Here is a 15,012-nt window from a genome sequence, read left to right as displayed (position 1 = left end):
AGTATAATAAATTTTTTAAAGTTACTTCCCTTTATAAATTAAGATTTATTTTAAATTAAAATGGAAGTTGTAAAATCTCCTCCGGAAAGGATCAAGTCTGGGAAGTTTATAACAGAAGTTGTCCTTGGAGATAATTTAGTAACCTCATGACATGAGATTTGTGCTTAAGCTAAATAAACTGTATTACAAGGGTACAAAATGATGATGATGAATTGTGGTTTCAAAAGTGAAAAGGTGTCCTGAGATTTTGAATATATGAATATTTTATTTAAAATTCTATAAAGTGTCCTGTTTCAAATTCCACAATTTAAAGACAGACAACATCAGCAATCATACCAGAGGTAGTTAAGAATGCATTTAAGAAGAATAATTATAATGATGACAGTAGCGATAATGTTAGTAGTAGCTAACATGTATTGGGTACTTTTTGTCATGCACTATGCGTTATATTATTTAATCTCCACAATGATTCTGACAGATACTCTATTGTTCCCATTTTAAAGATGAGGAGATTGAGAAAAGTTAGGTAATTTGACCAATATCGCGATGCTAGAAAGTGGCAGATTTGAGATGATAAAATTTAAAATATCAACTACTTTCAGAAATATAACATGCCAGACTTAAAGACAAAAAATCCACTCTTGAAAATAATAGTAATGTCATCTCAACTATAATTTGCTATGTGAGATTAAGGAAAATTCAACATAGTAGAAGAGTTTACAGATGAGAAACTTAAGTCCTCACAGAGAAAATAGAGAAAGTATTAAGGTCAAGGTCACTGGTGAGGCTACAAAGCTTTTAAAATATTTGTACAATCACTTAACATAAAATACCTATTTACTGAACACATATTATGTGCCAGGTCTGGTATTAAGCACTCTTTAAATTAGACATCTAATTTTCCCAACTACCCCAAGGGTCATTGCCAAAAGGTGGCAGAGTCAGGATTCAGACCAGAGAAACCAATCTGTCCTCAGAGCCCATGTTCTCAGCCATCGTGTTATGACCCGGGGCATTTATACACCTTCAATCTTCCCGGTTTTCATTTACCAAGCCTTGTTCACTAGGACATTTTTGAGATACCTTTTTCCTACACAGGACATAAAACACTGCAAAAGTTGTTACGCATTTTAGATAAATGTGCATTTCAAGAGACCTAGTCCTCCATGTTAATATTCAATATCTCTCTGATTTATGTCTCAGAGATACTGACTCATTCTTGAATCTCAGGGCTTTGAGATGCAGTATAACCTGTGTGCTTGAGAGGGCAAACCTTTGGATGACCTTTATTTCTCAACATCTGTCCACCCAAGATAAGTCCATGTCATGGCCCAAGCGCCAATTTACATCCCTTAGCTTCTGCTCTCATAGAAGTCACTGGAATGCACTTCTAAGACAAAGTCTTCTTAGTCTCATAGCTCCCCCTTTTTTTAATCTCTCCCAAGGATTCCCTACACTAACTATTCCTATTCTGCCATTCCATTCAACTCTATTGTCTTTTCTCAGCTCCAATTCTGTTTTGATAATAATCCTGACTAGAGTAAAACTGGCAATGTAATATCTTGGAACAGAAGACTTTTAAGTTTGAGGAAAAGACACATGGAAGTAAACTTATATGCACTAGCAGTACATGTAAGGGAACCCTACAGTTAGGGAAGGATTTGCATATAGATAATCACAATAGGCACACTTTTATCATAACCAGTTTAAAGGAGTTAGCATCTCCATTTTATAGGTATTGGTTTTACGTGGCAGAAACAACACAAATTGTGGCAATTATAGGTTTCACACAACTATATTTCAGTTATACTCAAAAATAAGAATGCTTGTCATGAAATTCCACTTGCTCTAAATGTTAGCTCCTTCTACTTCACATAAGTATGAAAAATATCTTCAAATACATCAGCATATGCTTAGCTAATCTTAAACACCTCAATCGATGTTCAATGCCTTTTCGTGCTAGCCTACTTTTTCCCTTCTGCTATGTGTCTAGTTAGTTAATATAGCTTTCCCATTTACAAGAAAGCAGAAATATTTCAGATCAGGTCACGACATCAAATATCATCTGCAAACAGTAAATATAGTTATCAAACTCTTACCCAGTGTTAGTGAGACAAGTGAAGTCTGCTTTGCAACACCTCCACTGATCTGGGATTATATCTAAGCAAAGTGGATGCACGCTGGTCCTTTCAAGAAGGTGTCCCCGGGAAGATCTAAGTAGTAATCACTTGAAGGGACTCAAGAGCACCACTCACGATGTGCTGAAATGCAGAAGGGGACAAAGAAGGAAGGCAAGTCTGTTAATGGAGCTTCATGATTACTTTTGCAATGTTACTCATACATGTTAAACCTTATGAATAGCAGTCTTAATCTTTTAACTTACAGTTCAGAGGCAGGCTAGCTTAGTCATCAAGAGTATGAACTTTATTTGTCAATTAAAATAAGTAAATAAAAGTACATCAGATTTTTTTTTAAAGAGCATGAGCTCCAAGTCAGATGGATGGAATTCATGTCAAAATTTGGACCTACTCGTATTTAAGGGCAAGCTATGCACATCCTCTGCAGAAGACTGTGAAAAAAAGAAATAAGGTATTACTAACAAAATGCTTCTAACAATACTCAATAAAGAGTAGTTATTTTATCCCTAACTCAGAAAGATAGAGAGAGGGCCCGTTTATGGAATACACAATATTAAGCACTGAGTTGGTGTTTTCCAGAAATTATCTCACTTCATCTTCAGATGAGATGTTATCATTTCAGTTTTACAAATTAGGAAACTGATAATCAGGGAATTCGATATTTGCTGAAGTCAGACAACAAGGAAACAGTGGATTTGGAACTTAAGACACATCTGTCTGATCTTCTGGCCTTTTTCACATTTGAGGAGAATATAGTAAAGTTGAGAGTCAGTTGGCTAATTTTCACAAAACCATCGTTTGTGATACAATAGCATTGAATTATTTCTGTATATCATTTAAGTGCTTTTGTCAGGAGAAATGAAAGAATTAAAATAAAATACTTTTCTAGCTAAATAACTAAATAATTGCATATAGGAGGAAATAATAAAGATTAAAGTAAAAATTAATGCTCAGAGAATCAGAAAACAGTAACTCTATAAATAAATATCCTCAGTTTTTAAAAACTCTAACAAAATAAACAAACCATTGGTAACCTTGATCAGAAAACAAAAGACAGACGGTAAAACTACACAAAATAAGAAATAACATGAAGAATTAGCTATTGAAAAAAGATAAAATTAAATAAGTAGCATAAGTGACTACAGATATCTATGTATACAAGTTTGAAAATTTAGATAAAAGAGACAGTTTTCCAGGGAATCACGTGTACTAAAATTGACTCCATTAATGGAGAAAGTTTAAAGAGATCAATTTCCATACAAGAAATAGAGAACATTATTAAGGATGAATATCATAAAAAACAACCAGGCCCAGATAGTGTCATGGTAAAAATCTACAAAACATTTGAAGATCAAATAATCTCAGTACTCTACAAATTGCTGCAAAACGTTGGAAATGAAAGAGACAATGTTTCCTTTTACTGAGCCAGAATAACGTTGATACCTAAACCTAAAAAACTTTGTTCAAAAGAAAATAAATCTATAGACCTATATTGTCCATGAATATCAATGCAAAAGTACTAAAATAAATGTTGGCATGCATAGTATTATATATCATATTAAGAAAATAATGAATACAACTAAGTAGGATTTATTATAGAAATTCAAGGTTGGTTCCTACTAGGAAATCTGTTATTATCATATGCAATATGATTTTTCCATATATGCTGAAAGGCCTTAATGAAATTCAACATTCACTCATTATAAGAATATTCAAGAAATTGAATGTGATTTTTAACATATTAAAAATATATATTTCTCAATGCTAAAATCGGTATCTTAATTGGACAACACTAGAAGCATTCCTATTCACATCAGGAACAAGGGGAAGATGCTAGTTATCTCCATTACTACTTATTATTTTACTGAAAGTGTTAAAAAATGCAATTAGACAAAACAAATCTATTAAAGGTATTAGAATTGGTAGAGAAGAGGTAAAAGTATCCCTACTTATAGATGATATGATACCTGAAAAACACTTAAGAATCAATAATAATTAATATTGTTAATTCCCAAATCATAAAATAATTTAGTAAGGCAACAGGATATGAAATTAATATTCATAAATTAAGATATTAATCTTTCGTGTACATTGCATTATAAATAAATAACCACAGTGAAGGGGATGGGAAAGAATAGAACTAAGCTAAATAACTTTTAGAAAACAGTGTTTTGACCGCTTACTCCAAGCCCAAAGACAAGGAAAAGTATCCATACATATTGTCTGATTAAAGGTTTGTTTTTCAGAGTGGTATGAAATTGCGATTGTGAGACTACATTGTGTGTATATGAAGATTAAGCAAATAATTAAATAAATTGATGATACTGAGAGAGTTTCTCAATGTTAAAAAGAGGATACTGAGAGTGAAGTTTCTCAATGTTAAAAAGAGGAGTTACAAGTAATGGAAGGGATTTGGCTAGAATGAACCCTGGGATGCTGCACTGGAATCAGGTGCCTCAGGATGAACTCAGGAATATGTGTGTGTGTGTGTGTGTGTGTGTGTGTGTGTACAAACTGACATAAAGTAGAGATGTGTGCGCATATGTGGATGTATATGTACACATATTTCCTAGCTCTGTCAGGTGACCTAGAAGCAATGGCAGAAGAGCAACGAGCACATCTAGCACTCAGATTTTGTTTTCCAAATACCTTTCGCTAAGAAAAAGAGCCAAATAACCTTCACAGAAAGGTTGATTTTGGGAATGGGTAGATATTAGCAGGATGAAGAAATGGAGCAAGATGAGCCCGCAAGATCTTGTAGTGCCACAGTAAGCATGTGCTCAAAATTTCGTGGCATCGGAGTCACCCTGAAGGAGCCCCCAATGGGCAATTCTAGAATGAGAGCAACAAACTAAATGATGATAATAATGAAGTTTATCTCATGGAATAAAATAAAGATCCTTGAGTCCATACCACCAATAAGTAGTTGAATTAATAGGTAAGGACAAAATCCTTAGAATGAAATTCAAATTCAAAATACAAAAGGAATGATGGATATGGAAAATCATCATCTCACAAACACCGTGGTAAGAATCATTGATGGAAGCTAAAATTTGTGGGCAAAAGTTTATGAGAAAACAGGACATTGGCATAGTCTCAAACTCTTTCACCATAAGATCCTTATTAGCTACAAGGGAAAAAATATAAATTTATAGTGGAGAAAACTGACAGACTCCACCTCAGTCACGTGATCAAAATTAACATCACCAGGAATGAGACGTGTTGACATCATGTAACTCCTCATATGACACACTGAGAAAGTCACAGTGTAGCCTCTGCAGTATTCATGCAAAAATTTTTAAAACCTGAATTTAATCATGAACAAACATCAGACAAACCAGAATTGAAGGACATTCTCCAAAATGACTGGCCAGCACTCTTCAAAATTGTCAAAGTCATAAAAGATTAGGAAAGTCTAAGAAGTACCCCAAATCAAAAGAGAGTAAAGAGACATAACAAGTAAATGCAGTCTGTGATCCTGGATTGGATCTTAATACAGAAAAATGACATTTGTGGCACAAACTCATAGGAACAGAGGGTAGAATGGTGGCTACAAGGATCTGGGGGATAGGAGAAAGGGGAGATGTTAGTCAAAGGGTAAAGGTAAAAGAATAAAAGTGAAAAAAAACTACGGTATATTTACAAAATTTACTGTTCTACATCAGCAAAGCAGATCAAACTGTTGTTATAAATTATACAACATGGATCAGCCCCACAGAGATGATATGGAGGAAGAAAATCAAAATAGGGCATAGTGTGTCATTCCATTTATATGAAATTTAAAAAACTAATAACATGAATTTGTAGTGAAAAAATGTATTCTAATGAGTACTTCTGGGGGTATTAATTAGAACAAGTAACAGAAAGGCCTTTGGGTGGATGATAATAAACTGTATCTTTCTATTTGTGAGGCTTACACATGTGTATTAATCCGTAACACTCACCAAGCTGTACACTTAAGATCCAGGTACTTTATCATAGGTAGGTTTTAATTAGTGGAAAATTATGCAAAAACATTTATTGAATGTATTCTTTTGTCTCAGTTTTCATAGTTTAAACGTGCCATTTTATCAGACAGAACTTTCTAAAGGATGCAATTAAAACTAAGTATTAACTTCTGAGATTGCACTTCTTCATAAAACAACAGAAGAGAAGCAGAATTGTTTTCTTCTTCAACGCCTTTGCTGAACATGTATGCTTCAGATATCTGTTTATCACTTTCGATGATGAGAAAATAAAATATCCTGGTTTTTGCTATAAATGCTAATTATTCCATCTGTTCAAAGCGCTTATTTCTTCTTAAAAAATGGAGGGAAATATTAGTTGTTGGAGACAATGAAGTTCAGCGCCCTGAGATATCTTAGCAAAATATTTTTAACATATGTGTACCAAAACTGATTTTTTTTAAAGAAAAAACAAATTTTAAAATGAGATATTATATTTTCCTAAACTATCAAAATGTCTCTAGCTATATGAAGGTGCTAATGCAAAGCAATGCATTTCAATTTTCCTCAACACTAAAAGTAAATATAATTTTCTCTTAATTATAAAATTTCCAGAATTTTTCATCTGTACTAACTCCAAATTAGCCAACATTAATTAATTTGAAATCTCTTAAACAGCTGCCATCCATGAGTTTTTCCCTGAAAGTAGCACTTTTAAGCCAATAAGTAATATACAGTCCCTTTCCTTGGGCATTTTACAATCTACTGGGGAAGACAGATAATTACAATTTAACTACATCTGTAATTAACATATGAAATGTGAATACTAGTCACACAGTTATTGGTTTCTACCAATAGAATGTGAGATGTTCAAGATCCCTATTAGGGCCTTCAATACATGTCTTGAACGTAGTCAGATGTCAATATAAATTTTTTTTAAGTTACAAAAGTAATATCTTTAAGGGAAAAAAAAGATTAAATTATGATCAACATCTTCTGTTAAAAGAAGGCTGAGAAATAAATATACATTCAAATGTTTTAAAATAATAAATTAAGTTTGGCAGTGAGAATATGTTCCAGTTAGCTAGAAAATTTACTTATTTATGACTCTTCTGTTCACCAATATTGCCAAGTAAAGTCATTTACAGATCTGGGAACAAAGCTGGGGTGCTACAGTAGGACAATTTGGATAATCATATTTCCCCTAGAACTTTAATAGAATTTCATAACATACATATATTTTTTGTCCATTATATTGTAGAGGTCTTCTTTTGACTTTTATTCTATTCTATTCATACAATAAAGTTTTCCAGGTCCTCGGAATTTAACTCTTTCTTCTGCCATTACCAATTTTTCAAATAGTAGGTTTGATCTAATTACCAAAACATTATTAGAATCTAGGTAGAGGCATGTTATTATTTTACTAGTTAATGATCTCCTGGAGACTTTGGAATTAATATAGACCACTCTGCAGAAATAATGACCACTGAAATGAGGGCCCCAGCACACACTGAAATAGCCACACTCAAAGAAGATTCATTTCTTTAGGAGTTTAGTGAAAATGGAGAGATTGACTAAAGTAATCTCCAGAAAGCATAAAGATTAAATTGGCTCCTAACTGAGAAAATGCTACCTTAGCACTCACCCAGTTCTGCCTTTATGATTCTTTGACACTGATGTAAGCACCACAGAAAGGAATATCAAGGTGGAATTACATAATCCTTTCTTCAACCAATTGTTAGCATGTTTGCTGTAGATTAAAACACTGCCACAGGCTTCTAGTGGTTGGCAACTCACACTGTGGAAAATGTCACTGGGCTTTGCTGCCTCACTAGCTGTGCTCCACAGAGCAGAAAATTAAGCTCGACATATTTGGAAGAGGAGTTTTCTGGTTTGTAAGAATTTATAAAAATAGCTATACTTATCTATTCTAGGGTCATATTTGTAAGTTATTAGTAGCTCTGAGATAAATAATTTAAATTTTTAGTACATATGCTAAAATCTTAGATTATTCTGACTCGAAGTCTAGCTAAGGGTCTCTTAGGTGACTTAATTTCTGTTTCTAATTTAAAAGATACATACATACATGGGACAATAAAATATTTTTGAATCCATAGCACGTGAAAATAGACTGCAAAAAATCAGTATCTAAAACCATGCATTTCTGCTTCAGTTTCTTCTGATTCCTGTCCAACATAGATAAATATGAGTAGCTAGTCAGTTATCAGTTATCAAAGTATGAGTTTCATCATGAATAGCTTAGATTTGTTGTACAAATGTGGTGCTGCAAATTGAATCATTAATCAAAGACATACTAGGCTCAAATTTATTTTATTCTATACATTTTGTTTGCACTATGCTAAGATTTAAAATTAATAACCTTGCTCTAGTAAGAAGATTGTTTAGGTATATTTCAAACACTCAAATGTGTTTTTTTCTTTCTGTTAAAAGCAACATGTAGTTTTTCCATAAAAATCCTACCTCACGGACTGCCTTATCACACTTAATTTACAAATCTGGAATAAAACCATGAGGTGCAACAGAATAAGATCATCATGGAAGAAAAATATTCACAGTACTATTTCTAGAAAAGCTCGCATAAACTTTCGAAATGGCATCAAGCCACCTGTTTGAATCACTCAGAGGCATTTGCCAACTTTATCAAAACAAGGACACACCTTTCTGTCTCCTGCCAGTTTTCTTTCTTCCCTTACTTTGTTGTCTCATGCAACCTAAAATAGAAGCGTCATATCAGGCTTCTAGATTCTGTCTGCAGTATGATAGGTCAATTTCATTATAGATGCTGAGAACTCCAGCCTTTAGAGAAAAATGCTCTCAAATCTCTCCCTCTCCTTAGCACTTTGCCCCTCATATGTTTGTAGGTGGCACTCTCATCAATACTGCTTTCTCTAACCATGGCTTGATAAGGCAACCCTCTGCCTTCTTAATGTCCTATCGATCAAGCTAATGACATTTACTTAGCACCTGCTCAATGAAAGTCACTGTTCTGCTTGTTGTGGGGGATACAGGTATACATAGGACATGAAGTGGCTTTCTGTAAACAAAGATAAATGTCCTCTTTATTTGTTTGTCATATAAAGTAGCCCCTAATGCCTGAATTTCCTTCATCTTCTAGCAGCCAAACAATCTCTCACCCACTTACCCACACTTGACAACTTGTCTTTTCCATAACGTTTCTGTTTGAATTAAGAAAAGCTAACATTTCCCCACCCAGGACAACCACAATGCAGAATTCTGTACTCACTCTTGCCTTATGCCCTTAAAACACACACTCACGACCAGTATTTCATGGCAATGTCTCAGTCTTTACGCTTATTTGACTTAATGCTTCTCTACCAATGATTTTCTGTATGTGAATCCCCATTACTTTTGTAAATGTGGGAGGAGGAACTGCTTGTAACTTGTGGAGCACTGAGCACGTTTAAGCACTGGAGCCCTCGGTGAGTATGACAATCATCCACCTGGATTACAGATGGTCCTCACTCCCGAAAAGTCTTCTGGGCAGAACTGCATGGCAAAAGGCTGTAGTCAAGTACAGTTATCATCTGCAAGAAAGCCCGCATTTGGGCAAGAACCCTGGCTCAGCAAACTCTTCTATTTAAAAAGATCTATCGTAAGTCAGGAATTTGTAGCATTTAAAATACAAGCCCTCACACACCAAAGCTTTTCTGTCTTCAACTGTTCACTCTGCCTTCAGAACACTTGGCTGTTTATCTCCTTCTTTGTTTTGCTTTGTTTTATCTTGTTCTTCCTTTCTCTCTAGGTCCCAGGGGATAAATTGGCTCAGTAAAGGCTTCCCACTGAGCACGGGGCTGCGAGTCACAATTCCTTGATGATCACCCACCCCAAGCTGACATGTTTCAAATGACCTGAAGTAGCTACATCTGTTCAGTCAAGTTATTACAAGGACCTTCGAGAGTGAGCCGCATTCTGAGCAAACAACCAAAAGACGGGCTCCTTCCCATTCCCAGGAGATTGCAACCTCCGTGTGATTGGCAGTTTTACGGTCTGGCTTTCTCCATCACAGGATAATTTCCTCCTCATTGTAAAAAGCTTTCTGCAGCCTTTTGCTTTTTGGCTCTTTTTTATAATGAGCAAATTTGGCTTAGAGAAAACTTTTCAGACTGAGAAGGAAAAGGATTTTACGTCTTAAAACTGTGAAACTAGTGTAAGATATTTAAAATGTTATATTTAAATATATATGATATATAACATACACACGATATATAAACATATAATTTATGTATATATTAATATATGTTTAACTATATATTTTTCCTCCACTCTGTTTTTCAAGGGGTTTCTTAATCCTGAAGTTTAGTGTTGGGCTAATCAGTTATATCAACTTTTAGGCACTTTGAAATCACTGTCGCTCTGAAAAATCAATAGCCAAACAAACATAAGAACTCAAATTTATAATGCCTAAGTTGCTGTGAGCTACTGTAAATTTAACCGTAGAAGCTGAGTAGGTTTTGTGGGTAAACGTGTACAACTGAGATGAATGAGACTTTCAGACTGAGGCAAAACAGCAGCGTGAACTGGCTGTTGTTACCGCCATCGACAGGTAAGGAGTCTCTGTGACTCGCACATAGTTGCTGCTGTTGGGGCTCGGAAAACGACCCTGAATTATGGCACTTTGGCATGCTCGGTACTTTGAACTGTAGGACCCTGAAGGGGCCTCAAAAGCAAAGCCTCTTTCTGGCCTTCTCCTGCCCTTCTTTCTCCTACTCTCCTTTCTCCCACAAGGCAGATGATAGAAACTAGGGTTTCTCTTCCCCAAGGTGAGTCACAGAAACTAGAACCCCTCTCCTCCAAAGCCAATCATAAAACCTAGAACGATTACTCTAACCTTCCTCCACCTTGCTGTGTGGAAGATGGTCATAGAGAAATCTGACCTATCTCCTTCCAGAAGGTCCCTGCCCAAACCCAGGAAGACGGAATGCCACACAGAGGGACCAGAAGAATCTGGACAGGCCCTAGTTTTATTACCCTTAGATGAATATCTTTTTGTCCGATCACATTTCTACACAGTTGTACATTCTTCATTGAACCTAAGCATAAAAACAGACAGTTTTCCTTAAGTCTTTGCCTCTTCATTTTCCGAAGGCTCCCATGTCACGCAAACCTTTGATTAAATGAATTTGCAATGCTTTTCTCTTGTTAACCTGCCTTTTGTTATAGGGGTGTCAGCTGTGACCCTCATGATAGGGAGGAAAGGTATCACATCTTTTTTGCCCCTACACTGCTCCTCATCTTCATGGGTCAAGATGATCTCCACACATCCATATCTAAGGCACACAATACCCATCTTTGTATATACATGTCTCAACAGCCACTCATTATTGTTAAATATGGGCTGGATTTTTAACAATATTCAAGCTACCTAAGAAGAAACTAGAGGTACAGGCAGCCTCCTGGCTTTTTCTGCAATTACTCTCACCAAAAAAAAAAAAAAAAATCCTCTCTACACACACATCAGAATGGCTAAAACAAAAGATAATGACAACACAAAATGCTCGCCAGGATGCAGAGACTCTGGGTCATTCACACATTGCTAGCGAAAATGTAAAATTGTACAGCCGCTCTGGGAAACAGTTTGGCAGTGTCTTTTAAAACTAAACATACTCTTGACATATAACTCAGCAATGACACTCTTAGGCATTTGTCCCAGGGAAATGAAAATTTATGTTCACCCAAGAATCTGTACACAAATGTTCATGGCAGCTTTACTCATAATAGCCAAAAACTGGAACCAGTCCAGATGTCCCTGAACAGGTCCATCCATACCATGGACTACTACCTAGCCATAAAAGGGAGCTGTTGATACACACAACAGCTTGAATGAATCTCAAGGCAATTATACTGTGTGTTAAAAGTCAGCCCTTCAAAGGTTACATACGGTGTGATTCCATTTATGTAATATTATTGGAATAACAAAATTATAGAGATGGAGAAGAGATTAGTGGGTACCAGGGGTTAGGAATAAAGGATGTGTGGCTTTAAAGGAATAGAACAAGGGTGCCACATAGTTACGGAAGGTTCTGAATCTTGATTATGCTGGTGGTTACACAGATCTACATACGTGATAAAATTAAATGGAACACACACTGTCTCACACACACTCACATAAACAGAAGTGCATATGTAATTGGTGAAATTGTAGTGACTTCTGTAGATGGTGCCCACATCCATTTCCTGGTTGTGATATTGTACTATAGTTATACAAGTTATCTTCGGAGAAAACTGGGTTAAAGTTACATGGGACAATCCGGGATCTTTTTTTTTTTTTTTTTTTTGCAATTTTTTTGTGAATCTATAATTTCAAAATAAGAAGTATAAAAATAAAAAAGAGAAATCTTCTCTTGAGTCTCCCATACTAGACTAGCTGCTGCTCTCTGCTTCCTCTTCTGCTTTTTTAATAGAAAACTTCTCAAAATTTATCTATTTGTTGCCTTTAATACCTCTCCTATGCTATCTTGCATCTGCTCCAATCATAGCTCTGATTCTTTTACCAGCTCCCAGGAAACCGCCCTTGTCAAGATCACCAATGACATCTATGTTCCTGTCTAGGGGTCAGCTATTCATCTCCATTGCACATCTGTCACTCCAGGCCCAATACCCCCTTGACAGCAGGAAGTGCACCGTAGTCAGTTGGACTCTGTCTTCAGGAGGACTTTGTCTTCACTTCATGGACTCTCCTGATTTTTTTTTCCTGATGAGTGGCTCCTTCCTTGGTCTCATTTGGAGGTTCTTCTCTTTTTCCCAGAGACCCATTCCCTTGGTAAACTCATCCAGAACCCTAGGCTGAAATAGTTATCTATACACTGACAACTCCCTATTTTATACCTCTAGTCCAGTCTCTTCCCTGAATCTTAGACTTGTGTCTAACAGCCACTGCAAATCTCTACATAGATTACCAGTAGGCACCTTAAAATTTACATGACTAAAACTGAGCTCCAGATACCCCACCAAACCTGCCCATCCCCGTTTTTTCCTATGTCAACAATGGACAATTTTATATTTCTAGCAACACAAGTCAAAAATATTGGTGTCATGAATTTCTCCTCTCATGCATCATGTCCAATCCATCAGAAAATCCTGTTGGCTCTACTTTCAAAATACATCCTGAATCCGAGGATTTCCCACCACCTTTACTGTTATCATCCTATTCTTGCCCACTATTATGTCTTGACTGGATTCTTGAAATAGTTTTCTATGTTGCTACTCTGCCCTCACTCCCTACATGCCTGTTCCGTGCAGTAAACTAAGGGCTCCTCCTAAATCACAAGTTAGAGCATGACATTCCTCTGCCCAAAAAGACCCTATATATTTTGTTGTTTGTTACTTTTCCGACCTCTTCCCTTCCTATTATCACCTTTGTTTGCTCTGCTCTAGTCCACTGGCCTCCTTTGTCTTTCTAGGACGTGCCACATACATGTCACAGGACCTTAGCCTTTGTTGTTCCTCCAGCATGGGTAGCCACAAGGATAACACTCCCCATTCCCCATTCAGGTGCCCACATGACACCTTTATAGATGAATTCTTATCTTTCCACGCCTTGCTGTTCTCCATAGGACTCATCATCTGTCTGTCTCTCTCTCTCTCTGTGTATATACGTGTGCATGTGTGTGTGTGTGTGTGTGTGTGTGTATGATATACCATTTCTTTCTTTGTTCTTTCTCTTTGTTTTTTTTTCCTTTTTTTTTTTTTTTTTTTTTTTGACAGGCTCACTCTGTGGCCCAGGCTAGAGTGCAGTGGCACCATCTTGGCTCACTGCAACCTCCACCTCCTGGGTTCAAGTGATTCTCCTGTCTCAGCCTCCCAAGTAGCTGGGATGATAGGTGTGTGCCACCACGCCTGGCTAATTTTTGTATTTTTAGTAGAGATGGGGTTTCACCATTTTAATTAGGCTGGTCTCTAACTCCTGACCTCAAATGATCCACCCACCTCGGCCTCCCACCATTTCTTTCTTTATTATCTGTGGATTCCTACTCAAACGTAAACTTCATAGGACAGGATTTTTGTCTGTTTTTTCACTTCTGTATTCCCAGTGTCTAAATCTTGCCTGGAACACAGAAGATAAGTCAATATATAATCGTGGCCTGAATGAATTATTTAACCAATTATGCAAGTAATTTTCTATTTCCAAATAAGAGAAGAGTTGGTGTAGCTGGAGTAGCCTACATCCTGAGAATTCTGAAAAACCAGAGTAGCTCATCTGCTCCACTGACTGACATCTCTGGCAAGAGCAGCTGACACCATCTCACTGCTGCAAGGTCAGCTAGTCAGTGGGCCCAGTGCTTCGCAGCGCCTCTCCACTGAATAACAAACAGGCCCCTTTGGAGGGCAGGGCCTATGTACCACCTTAGTCCTAGGGATTCCACAGCCCTATGGCAGTGAGAAATGCAGCTGGCAGGAAGGTAGTTACCTGTGCTCCTCACTGCTTCTCAACGCAGAAAATCTGAAATTTGAGCCCCAGTGTAATCAGCACTGTGAGTTTGTAGATTATAAATATTTACATCTGTGCTTGCCCAAGGCTGGAGCTTATAACTCAAGCTTTGCCTGTTGGAAGGATCAGATGGAGTAACAGAGAGCATAAACCGTTCACTCAACAAATCTTTACAAAAGGCCTACTGGAAGAAGGCCCTGTTCTAGACACTGGAGATAAAGCAGGGAACAAAACAGCCAGTAATCGTGATTCCATGAAGTCGATATTTGAGAGTTGGAAGGGAGCAAATAATATACATGCAAACAAACAGATAAACAATAAAATTTCAGATAATGATTGGTTCAGTGAATCTAATAAAATAAGATGATAAATGACTGAAAGATTTCTTTGAAATTGGGTGATCATGTTATTACGCTGGGTGACATTTGAGCACAAATGTGAATAATGAAAAATAATTAGT

At 36.5% G+C, this 15,012-nt stretch overlaps 1 protein-coding gene across 10 annotated transcripts in view; it reads right to left on the bottom strand.

Annotated features, from left to right (window-relative positions):
• The window catches only part of DLGAP1 (DLG associated protein 1), a 964,206-nt gene that overhangs the window by 851,892 nt on the left and 97,302 nt on the right, over window positions 1-15,012 (bottom strand). For all 10 annotated transcript variants that reach the window (XM_016933374.4, XM_016933378.4, XM_016933377.4 and 7 more), the window contains one exon: window positions 2,100-2,261. The gene's annotated coding sequence lies outside the window, so the exon portion shown is untranslated. The remainder of the gene's footprint in view (window positions 1-2,099; window positions 2,262-15,012) is intronic.

This window comes from Pan troglodytes, chromosome 17, assembly GCF_028858775.2.
Source record: "Pan troglodytes isolate AG18354 chromosome 17, NHGRI_mPanTro3-v2.0_pri, whole genome shotgun sequence".
NCBI classification, from domain to species: Eukaryota; Metazoa; Chordata; class Mammalia; order Primates; family Hominidae; genus Pan; species Pan troglodytes.
The sequence above is the reverse complement of the archived record's forward strand: the minus strand, read 5'-3'. Positions and strand labels throughout refer to the sequence as shown.